Raw genomic sequence first — 12500 nt, 5'->3', positions numbered from 1 at the left:
ACAAAGTATTCAACGGAAAAGGTAAGACAGACAGACAGACAGACAGACAGACAGACAGACAGACAGACAGACAGACAGACAGACAGACAGACAGACAGACAGACATGTAGACAGAGGACATAGAGACAAAGTCTTAGTAGGTGTGATGTGCAAACATGATTTTATTGTTGGAGGTGTGTTTGAGTGATAATAATATTCTTGACATTAAAGCCCCCCCCCCCCCCCCCCCCCCACCCCTACATATTCGTTCTCATGGATTAAAGTTCATTTGGATTCCCGAAGCCAACATGTCTTTTATGAAATGTAGCGAAGTAGCCGATCTACAAGCTCTCAATGGTAAAAATGGTAAATGGTGCATTTATATAGCGTTTCTATCCAAAGTGCTTTACATAGATTGTGCATTACATTCACCCATTCACACACACATTCACACACACATTCACACACACATTCACACACCGATGACAGAGGAAACCATGCAAGGCACCAACCTGCTCATCGGGAGCAATTAGGGCTCAAGGACACTTCGACACTAACTATGGGGGAGTCGGATCAAACTGGGGACCTCACGGTTACCATCCGACCGCTCTCAATGCAAGCTTGTAGATCGGCTATTTTCGGTTATTATTTTAAGATTAGAGCATTTGAAGTGGTCAAAGTAGCATTATGTTCAGAAGCATCTTCCATAAAATCTTAATAGTCTCGGATGTTTCATCTAAAAGCAAATCTATCTGTGGTTTCATCACCTGGTTGGCTGTATGTAGAACACCAGGAACAATGTTACTAAAACATCATAATGTTACATATTGTGTTCATTGTTTAGGAAACAGTTGTGAGATTTTATTTAGCTTTAATCCATGCGTTCTGCTCGTTCCCAAGAGGTTTACAAATGTTTATTGAAGACTTGACTCAATTGTTTTCTCTATGGCCTTTATTCTATAACTCTGTAATGTGAGTGAACAGGATCTATGACAATGTTAGTACAGTAGGTTAGTGGGTTACTAGGTTAATACATCAGGTTATTACAGTACATTAATAGGTTCAGTGGTGGAAAAAGTACTCAAATCTTCTACTTAAGTAAAAGTATCAATACTGCAATGTCTAAGTACTCTGTTACAAGTAAAAGTCCGGAATAAAAATTTTACTTGAGTAAAAGTACAAAAGTTTGGTACCAAAATGTACTTAAAGTACCAAAAGTAAAAGTACTACAATGTTTGAAAATAGCCGATCTACAGTGAGCTTGTAGATCGGCTAGATCGGCTATTCAAATAGCCTAGGTATAAAATAAGGCTAAAGTGGTTAATGCATGTTTTTTTTAATGTAATAATGTATACCTTCAAAGTAACTAGTAACTAAAGTTTTCAAATAATTGTAGTGGAGTAAAAGTACAATATTTGTTTCTGAGATGTAGTGGAGTAGAAATAAAAGTACTGAAATTGGGAAATACTCTTGAGTACATGTACTTAGTTACTTTACACCACTGCTTAGGTTATAGGTTAGTAGGCTATTACAGTAGGTTAGTGGGTTATAGGTTATTACATCAGGTTATAACAGTACATGATCAGGTTATTAGGTTAGTAGGCTGTTCTGGTAGGTTATAAACAGGTATATAGTGTGTAGTTTACAGACTGAATGTCAGTCGGCTCATACTGTGACTGGATGATAAAACCACAGCAACCACCACTTCCTGTCAGAGCCCTGACACTATGACTCAACGTGTGTGTGTGTGTGTGTGTGTGTGTGTGTGTGTGTGTGTGTGTGTGTGTGTGTGTGTGTGTGTGTGTGTGTGTGTGTGTGTGTGTGTGTGTGTGTGTGTGTGTGTGTGTGTGTGTGCGTGCGTGCGTGCGTGCGTGCGTGCGTGCGTGCGTGCGTGCGTGCGTGCGTGCGTGCGTGCGTGCGTGCGCTGATGCCTGTCTGTGAGTGAGAGAGACACCCCCCCCACCCACACACTAACTCTACAATAGGAAGTGTTTTTTTTCTATTAGTTCAAGGTTTTAAACATCACAGGTTAGAGCCAACACTCACCCCTCCCTCAACACCCACCGTTGAAGTATGTTTGGACCTTGAACAAGGCATTGGACCCCCCATACTGCCCCAAACTGCTAGTGCAACTCCCACTACAACAGTATCAGACTGTGGTTGTACTGGTCAGCTCCCAGTACAACAGTATCAGACTGTGGTTGTACCGGTCAGCTCCCAGTACAACAGTATCAGACTGTGGTTGTACTGGTCAGCTCCCAGTACAACAGTATCAGACTGTGGTTGTACCGGTCAGCTCCCAGTACAACAGTATCAGACTGTGGTTGTACAGGTCAGCTCCCAGTACAACAGTATCAGACTGTGGTTGTACTGGTCAGCTCCCAGTACAACAGTATCAGACTGTGGTTGTACCGGTCAGCTCCCAGTACAACAGTAGCATACAGTACATACCCATTTGAAAAACATTTCCCACTTTGTTTCTGAAAATAGCCACAAGCTCACAACACGTTGCATTAAGATGCCTTCTCAGCTTGTAGATCTGCTATTTAGACATTTATCAGAAATAATAAAGTGCTTTACAGAGCAAGAGTAAAATGTTTTACAGAAAAAATAAATTTACCGATAAAGCAAAAAAAGAAAGCATAAAACAACATTAAAATAATAGCAAAACAGGCAGTGAATCAGGCATAACAGTGAGGACATGAATAACAACACAGAGATTAAAAAATCAACTAAAAGCTAAATAGGGACGCCAGGCTTAAAGCAATACTTATTATCAAATACTTATTAATAGCTCTCTCTGTGAAAAACTTAAATTCATGAAGCTTTCTTGGTCGTGTCACATCCTTTCACTGTGAATGAAGAATCCAAAAAAACAAAGAGAATACTTGATGAAGTGAAAGAAATTGGCGTCCTGGATTAACACTAGCAAAAAAAGGGTGAAACAATTTAATTAAAATATAAAGTACTCAAGTACAGTACTCAAGTAAATACCGTAAGTACAGTACTTAGTTACTGTGCATGACTGAAAGTGACCAGTCTGTTTTCTGCTGTCATCTCACTGGTGAGTTTCTAGACCTGTAAAGTTTGCTTGCAGCGCCATCCAGAGGACTTCATGTGTTATGTTTCTCAGCTTCACTTGTCATTCTGTTGGCTCTGGACAGTATAGGATTATAACATAATATTTTATTGAAAATAATATTAGATTGATATTAGATTAGAAAATAATAATAATTTTACCGTGAAATATAATACTGTATCATACAGATATATCGTATTTCACTTTTTTATTGCAAAACAAATACAGACAAAATGGCCAGAAATATGCTTGAATAAATGTTTTGCAAACCACATGTCCACAAATAAGCTTTATGTTATTAGTACATTATCTGGTTATTATTACATGTATTTTACTTTAAAATGTCTTGATAATTTCTGTGGAATGAATGACTTGATATGATAGTTAAAAAGCGTAACACATTCTCTTGAAGAAAACTAAATATTCTGATTGTGATTGTCATGAAGTGATTGACAGACGCTATTGATCTGTGACATGATGATGATTGACAGGTGATTGTGTGACGTTGTGATTGTGACGTGATGATTGACAGGTGATTGTGACGTGGTGATTGACAGGTGATTGAATGAGCGCCGTCCGAATAAGCCCCTCCCGCCTCTCTCCTCAGATCCTGGTCAATTAGCCAATCCGATCAAAGAAGAGCCTGGCCAGTAGTGGCTCCGCCCCTTTTGCGACCCATCCAGGAAGCAGAGGGACCTGTCTGCCTGTCTGTCTGCCTGTCTGTCTGTCTGTCTGTCTGTCTGTCTGTCTGTCTGTCTGTCTGTCTGTCTGTCTGTCTGTCTGTCTGTCCAGTCAATCATACAGACAGCTTTCTGTTTGTTTTGTTATTATTTTTCATATTGTGGTTTCATGTACATAGTTAGTTAATTTTCTTATTTTAGCGTTGGCTATTAAAAAAATAGCAGATCTACAAGCTCGCAGCGCATCACTTCGTGCCACGCTGCGAGCTTGTACATCTGCTACTTTTGAACAGTTTACACAAATCTTGAAAGTGTGAGAAAAACTGATTTCTGCCTCAGGTCTGAATGGGTTAATGTATATAGTTTTAATGTACATAGTTTTAATGTCCTCAAAGCCAGGACTGTTCCATGTTGTTCTATAGTTCACAGAGCTGTGCTTTGTCTTCAGGTTTCTGCTCCGTTCTGCAAACATTGAACTCTGTGATTGAACTTGACATACATGTATAATGTTTGACATGAGGCGGTTGCTCCCCTGGCCGTCGGTCTGAATCCAGGACGTACAGTACACTCGCCGGCCACTTTTATTAGACACGCCTCTCTGTAACTGCACGTTAACGTGCGTTTATAATCAGCCAATCCATCAATCCATATGCAGTGCTTGTTTTTTTCCGTATTCAACATGGCAGCCATGTAAACAAAGACGTGATGTCACTCGACATCGATACACTGAAAAACGATATTGAAATTGTTTTGATAGTCAACGCATTAACAGAATATTGTTTCATATTTAATCGCCTTTTCCTACCGGTGTCTTTTGGAGCCGACGTGTTGCGCTGGACGCATCTGGCATAATCTGTTTTTATTTTATTTTACACGAAGCAATGAAATCCTTTTTAAAATCAATGACATCGTTTTGTTGTTACTTTTTGTATTAATATTAATATAAATTAGCCGTGTAATAAGCTTTATAATGAACGGTGAGCCGGTCGTTGTTGAGAAATAAAAACCCCTTCAGGGTGATATGAAGACCCCTCTGCTTCGTGTCGGGGGTTTATTTTTTCAAAAAGGGAGATTTCTGCCTCCATATGGAGTGATTATTTATTTGATTCATGTTTCTGCATTTTTTTTAATTATTTTTTTTATCCCACGATTCTCTGCCAGCCCGGGGAGAGCCCAGAACTGAGCTCATACTCATGCTTTTTGCACGTTTCTGCATTTCCGCCTTCCTCAGAATCAACTATTTTTTTAGGTGGTTTAGGTTTATTTCTCAACAATGACCGCTTCACCTTTCATGATCCCTTGCCTAACTCACCTTTCAGTTATCAGCTTGTATAATCGTTAAATTATCATTTAGCATTCATGTAAATGTTTTTTTTTGGTTTTGTTTGAGTTTAATAAATGGAAAACATGAATATGACATTTTGTTCTGATCTTGTCTCTACTCTGGTCGTTTGGTTCGTATACATATGGCCTGGTATATCTACGTTATATCTCTTCTTTTTGAAGAACCCTCATTTGATTTGCATTATAGAACACGAACCCCCACCGCCCTGCGTAAGTACAAGGTTTTTACAACAAATACTTTTTTTAAAAATCACTTTGAAACAGGCCAGTACCGTTCAGTACCTGCTGTACCTTCTATCTATGCATTTGCACACAGCGGCTTCCTTGTCTGTGCTTGTCGGGACGTCCGGGAGACGGCGTCAAAGGAGAAGATCTGCCGAACCGACTGCGTCCCGGGGTCGTCTGCTTCAACACGTCTATGAAGAAGTGGAGCCCAGGGCAGACAGCTGTATGAAGAAGTGGAGCCCAGGGCAGACAGAGGGTGAGCAGACTGTCGACCACATAATAACCACCTCCTGTCCCCCTGTACTCTTTGCCTGAATTCTTAGCCAATCTACAGCCTCATACTCGTTACTGAACAAACACTATAGCAATGATTACTATCACAATATAGAGCTATTTAACACTGTTACTGAACAAACACTATAGTAATGATTACTATCACAATATAGAGCTATTTAACACTATTTTAACAAAACAACATAACTTACCCTACCTTTAACTTCTTTATTTTAGTTTCACTTGACAACATTTATCTTGTATCTTTTAGTTTTAGTCTTAGATTCAGTGTGTGTGTGTGTGTGTGTGTGTGTGTGTGTGTGTGTGTGCGTGTGCGTGTAGCTCTCCCAGTGTGATGTTATTACTTCAGCTACAAGCCAGCCTTATTGACTTTCTGTGAAGTTTGTAGTTTTAATATAATGTCTGAGCTAACAGCCTGCAGGTCTGCCTGCCTGCCTGTCTGTCTGCCTAACTGCCTGCCTGCCTGTCTGTCTGTCTGTCTGTCTGTCTGTCTGTCTGTCTGTCTGTCTGTCTGTCTGTCTGTCTGTCTGTCTGTCTGTCTGTCTGTCTGTCTGTCTGTCTGTCTGTCTGTCTGTCTGTCTGTCTGCCTGCCTGCCTGTCTGTCTGTCTGTCTGTCTGTCTGTCTGTCTGTCTGTTATATGTTGTGTAGTGTCTCATGTCTGTTTGAAGTGAATTGAATAATATTTACTCAGTGCTTCCACTGGCATACTTCCTCTTCACCCCCCTCCCCCCCCCCCCCCCCCCCCCCCACACACACACACACACACACACACACACACACACACACACACACACACGGCAGCTTAGACAGGCGGTCCAAAGGTTCATATGACATTCCTGCACTCTGCACCGCTGGCACACCGGCACACTACCGACAGTTGAAAAGAATACGTAAAAAACTTTACTTACAAGTTAGTTTTTTAAAAAAAACTTTACGAGTTACTCAGTGAGTGTTTAGTCTCTCACATCCTCCACCATGAGCAAGAAGAAAAACAAGAAACCCAGGAAGAAATCCCTGAGCGGAACGACAGAGTCACAGCCACAGGTGAGTAGATGTACTCTAGCCTAACAGTAAACTATATATAGCCTACTCCAGTATAAAGTATTGCTACTTTAAAATAGTCTGAAGGAGAAGTAACAGTAGTAGTCATCCAAAAATAATTACTTGAGTAAGAGTAAGCAAGTATCTAGAGAAAAGACTACTTGAGTACAGCAGTTTTTTTTGTGTGTTTTTCTTATTTCTTTTAATGCATTTTTTTAATAAGCGGTTCTCAAACTTTTCCATGTCAAGGACCCCTACATTCATATATTTGGCCGTGGACCCCCATCTGACCCCCATCTGAAAAAACATAAATGTTGTGCCTGATTTTGATTTACAGAATAATAACTAATTTTGCTGGGGATCCCCCTGGACCCACTTAAGGACCACTGGGGGTCCCCAGACCCTACTTTGAGAACCCCTGCATTAGACCACAGACCGCCATAACTCTGAGAGTGTACAAATGGAACCAAATGGACCCGTAAGGGTCCATTTGGTTCCATTTGTACACTCTAAGAGTTATAGCCACATAATGGTCCATTTGTTTCCTAACTATCAATCATTTAGCTGGGGACCCAACCCCCTCAAGGACCCCTGGGGGTCCCTGGACCCTACTTTGCTACTCTGCTATTTTTTTTGCAAATCTTTGAATATACATATTTTTAAAGCGAACATTTTTAACTCTATTACAACTTCTGTGGGTCCCTGGAACAAAATATTTTGAGATGGGGGTCCACGGCCAAATACATTACATTTTGAGAACCACTGATATTATAGAAACATACGTTTAAAAATAAATAAACTGTTAGGATTTAGAAGACATTTGTAGAATCCCCCAGAAGCAAAGATTTGAGTTACAAATGTTCGTTTTCTCATTCTACTATTTCTACTGCCATCCTTTAAACCAGGGCTCTGCAACCTTTTTAAATGAAGTGTCATGTTTTTATATGTAGTGATAGTCAGTGATCCATCAGCCATGTCAACATTAAGTTTATTCATGACAACACATCAAAAAATGTAACATTTTCCCTGTAAATGTGACTTCTTTCCGTAGAGTTCCAAGGAGGTGTACTTCGCCATCCTCCCGACAAGTACGAGCCCCTCATCGAGGAGCTGGACGAGGAGAGAGGAGAGGAGACGCCCGAGGAGAGGAGGAGAAGGAAGGAGGACAAGGAGAGGAGGAAGAAGGAGAAATACAAGAAGTATAGAAAGGTATTGGAGGACAGTTTTTAATCTGCTCAGCCCACGCTGTACGTTCCTCAGTGTTTCAATGTGTTGAAACATTTATAACTCAGAGAGTGTGTAGGCTACAAATGTAACGGTCCATTTGGTTCCATGTGTAGCCTCTCCAGTGGTGGCTTATCCAACGGGCTTGAGGTGCTGAAGCACAGGGCACCAACCTTGGGGGGGCACCAAACGGCGTGAAGAAAAAAAAAAACGGCGAAAAACGCCGACATTTAGAAGCAGGGCTGCTGAAGGAGCGCTACAACATTGAAACACGCCGGTGAACGCGCCGGTGAAAGGTCAAAATATAGGAAGGACATTTTAAACCCTAAACCAGGGAAAATTGCATCTTTAACCCATTAAGACCGGGAACACATCTGTGTAATCACTAAACCATTATTTTATACTTTGGCTATGAAAAGAAATGTGCAGATCTACAAGCTCATAGTGCGGCACCGAGTGCCGCACTATGAGCTTGTAGATCTGCTATACACTCCACAGTGTTTATGTCGGAAGCGCCTCTCCGGAAGTCTCGCAAGACGAGGTTTCACCTGTGACGTTTTTTTCAGAAAACTGTTAGGATTTAGAAGACATTTGTAGAATCCCCAGAAGCATTTCTGGCAAAATTATGCAAATATTAAGGTGCTACAAGGCATACATAGTCATACAGGACATTTGGCATGGAGTATTCTGACTGAAGGTTTCTGAACTGTCTGACTCTGAGTCTGACACACAGAGACAGACAGACAGACAGACAGACAGACAGACAGACAGACAAGACGTACAATGAGCATCACAGTGAGGACCAATCATATGAAGATCAGGTTGAAAATGTCTGAAGTGGTCCTTTAAGTTTAACCCATTAAGACCGAGAACGCATCTCTGTCATTTTAAGTTTTATTTGGCTATTCAAAAATAGCAGATCTACAAGCTCACAACGCATCGTGAGCTTGTAGTTGTAGATTGGCTATTTTTGTATTGTTTCAAAAATCTAGCACAATTGTGAACGATTTGGACTGAATTTACACAAATCTTCTCTTTACGGGCGTCTCTGGAACGACACATTTTCAGATGGGGGTCCTCGGCCAAATACATGTTAATGTGGGGGTCCTTGACATGAGAATGATTCAGGACCCCCTGCTCTATAAGTAGAAACTAAGAAGAAGAAAACAGGTTGAAGTGTTGGAGGGTTCAAAGGTTAAATGAGTTCTCTCTCACTGAGCTAATCTTCAGTAATCCTCTGGAACACTTTCTCTCTCTCTCTCTCTCTCTCTCTCTCTCTCACACACACACACACACACACACACACACACACACACACACACACACACACACACTCTCTCTCTCTCTCTCTCTCTCTCTCTCTCTCTCTCTCTCTCTCTCTCTCTCTCTCTCTCTCTCTCTCTCTCTCTCTCTCTCTCTCTCTCTCTCTCTCTCTTTTCATGTCAAGGACCACCCAAAATGATATGTGTTTGGCTGCGGACCCCCATCTGAATATATGTTGTTCCAGGGACCCCCAGAAGCAAAGATTTGAGTTAGAAATGTATATATATATATATATATATATATATATATATATATATATATATATATATATATAATATATATATATACGGCTTCCATATAAATATATATATATATATATATATATATATATATATTCAAAGATATATGATAGATATATGATACTATATATGATATAAATGATACTTTTTTATACTTTTAAGTAAAAAAAAAGTAGTACTTTTCCCACCACTGTGCTTCTTGTCTTGTCTTGCAGAACGTGGGCAAGGCGCTGCGCTTCAGCTGGCGCTGTCTGGTTGCCGGGTTACACAGCATGGCGGGAGCCTACGCCTCGCCCGTCTCCGCCGCCACCGCCGTGGTCATCGGCGTGCAGACCGCCACCGGCAGCAAAGCATGATGGGACAAATGGTAAATGGTGCATTTATATTAGCCTGGGATCCAGCCTGCTTCGCTACGTTCGGCTGACTTTTTTTTCTCTCTTCGCTTCTCAGTCTGGAGAGCACCCTATTGACTCGTTTTGCAGAACTACACTGGAACTACATATGTTACGTTGGGCAACGTCGTTGCTGATTGGATGTTGTTCAAACGAATGACGAATCACAACGATCACACTGTTTTTTTTGTCCCGCCCCGCACCACAGAACAATCAGAAGCCACGGCTCGATTCCTACCTTATGCCATGTCCCGCCCGCCTCCCTTGGAGATAGGAGGCTTTCCAGACTGAGAAGCGAAGAGAGAAAATAAAGTCCGCCGAACGTAGCGAAGCAGGCTGGATACCAGGCTACATTTATATAGCTCTTTTTATCCAAAGCGCTTTACATAGATTGTGCATTACATTCACACACCGATGGAGGAGGAAACCATGCAAAGCACCAACCTGTTCATCAGGAGCATTTAGGGGTTCAGTGTCTTGCTCAAGGACACTTCCACACTAACTCTTCGGGGAGCCCGGGATCGAACTGGAAACCTCACGGCTTCCATCCGGCCGCTTCTACCGGCCACTCGACCCCTGAGCCACTGCTACCCCCAACACTCATAATGACCCATTAAAGGGATAGTTCACCCCCAAAAGTACTTTCTTTCTATGGCAGGGGTGATGCAACTTTGATGATGGAGAGCGCCACTATATTTCCACACTCACTCCAGTGGGCCACATTGCATATACGTGTCATTCTAGGTCACACAAAAGTAGCAAAATTAGCAGATCTACAAGCGACGCGTTTTGAGCTTGTAGATCTGCTATTTTTGCTATTTTTGAATTGGGGTCCAGATTATTATTTTTTTTTTAATCCTGAAAAGTAACATTTGTATTTAATTTCAAATGCATTTAGTTATACTTATGTTAACTTTATGAACTTAAATGTACACATAAAAAAGACAATAGAATTTTTATCCCTGTCATTATCTACAGTACTAATATAGACTGAAGTAATTAAAGCGGGTCATGTTTGCATGTTAGGAATCATAACAGCTGAAATCAATAATATATCAGTATTCTGATATTAACTCTTTCAGTGCCAAGAGTATTTTCATAAAGTACTCCCAAACTGCCAGGAATTTGCGTTTTTTTTTATTTTGTAATTTTGTAATTTTTCATTCAAATAAATGATCTGATTGGGTTTTAAACCCATAATACAGTTCTACCAGTAGAGAGCAACAAATCGACACATTGATGATCTCGCTGGCTCACTCGCCCCCTCCCAAACAGGCTCACGTCATATCCGGTCAGAACCGGATGTTGACATTTTCGACAATCGTTGATCGCGCTAAATTACGATGCGATACACGACTACGATGACTGATCGTCACCCAGACCAAAGAGAGTAGACGTGGACCTCTCCGTTCGCTTTTTATACCGTGTGAAAAACCGTGACTTTCCCTATTCTGGCCGAAAATCACCGGAGAAAAACAACGTGACCCGGAAATGAATAATTTTTTTTTTACATCCGGCTCCGGGTGAGTCTGATGTAGTCAGGAAGCGAAAGTGATCATGAAAAATAAACAGAATAACGCGACCACAGTCAAAAGTAAAAACTCGGGATTTCTCGTGCTGGCACTGAGGGTACTCGGGAAAAACTCGGGATATGTCGGGGCGTGGCACTGAGAGAGTTAAAGGGATCTTTCACTTTCAAATAAAATAAACATTAAAAATAAATATTTTTAAAAAATGAAAAAAGTTATGGCAAAGTCACAGCCCCCTCACACATTAGTAGGACACTCTAATGCGTGAGGGGGCCGTGATTTTTCCATTACTTTTTTCATTTATTTTTAATATATTTTTTAAATGTTTATTTTATTTGAAAGTGAAATATCCCTTTAACCTGCGGGCCGCATTAAGTGAAGGTGGGGGCCGCATGTGGCCCCCGGGCCGCCAGTTGCCCATGTATGATCTATGGATCAGTCACCACATGGAGACTTCAATTCATGGATATTTTTCAGTTTTTGCCGCAAGACAATAATGTGATGACCAGCGGACCGGTAGGCAGTGGTTCCGGTAGAAGACACAAAGGAGACTCTTTGTGTCTCCTACCGCAGGGGTTCTCAACCTTTTCAGGCCGCGACCCCCAAAATAATGATATTATTTCCCGCGACCCCCCGCATGCACGCGCGCAGTGCGCGTACATGCGGTTCTGGGCGGATTGGGTATGTTTTTTCCCGGTTTTTGGTTACTTTATTTCGGTTTTAGGGTTAGGGTTAGGGTTAGGTTATTTAATTATAATAGGTTATTTGATAATTATTAGGGATAGGATTAGGGTTAGGGTTCCTAATGTTAATAATGAAATATTTTTATCTTGAATTTAGTAAATTAACTGATAAAACATGAATTAATTTTTTTTTTTTTTTTTTTTTAAACATGAATTAATAATAACATTAAAAAATATTTTGTAAAAAAAAAATATATATAAACTTTTTTTTTTTTTTTTTTTTTCACATTCACCAAAAAATCTGGCAACCCCCCCAAATTATTTGGTGACCCCCCTGGGGGTCGCGACCCCCAGGTTGAGAACCACTGTCCTACCGGAACCTCTGCCGGTCATCAAATTATTGTCTTAGGAATGAGAGAAAGTCTCCATGGGGTGACTGATCCATTTGGGGGTGAACTATCCCTTTA

At 40.9% G+C, this 12500-nt stretch overlaps 1 protein-coding gene across 1 annotated transcript in view; it reads left to right on the top strand.

The window, feature by feature from the left end:
- The window catches only part of LOC308080410 (uncharacterized protein), an 18812-nt gene extending 13657 nt beyond the window's left edge, over positions 1-5155 (top strand). Inside the window, exons 15-16 of the mRNA XM_080422253.1 lie at positions 1-21; positions 3666-5155. The exon at positions 1-21 is cut by the window's left edge and continues 127 nt beyond it. The gene's annotated coding sequence lies outside the window, so the exon portion shown is untranslated. The remainder of the gene's footprint in view (positions 22-3665) is intronic.
- The last annotated feature ends 7345 nt before the right edge of the window (positions 5156-12500 follow it).

The sequence above is a fragment of the Gymnoscopelus braueri genome (genome assembly GCF_963280865.1).
Source record: "Gymnoscopelus braueri genome assembly, chromosome: 24".
Classification (NCBI taxonomy): Eukaryota; Metazoa; Chordata; class Actinopteri; order Myctophiformes; family Myctophidae; genus Gymnoscopelus; species Gymnoscopelus braueri.
This window is presented reverse-complemented; position numbering and strand designations above follow the sequence as displayed.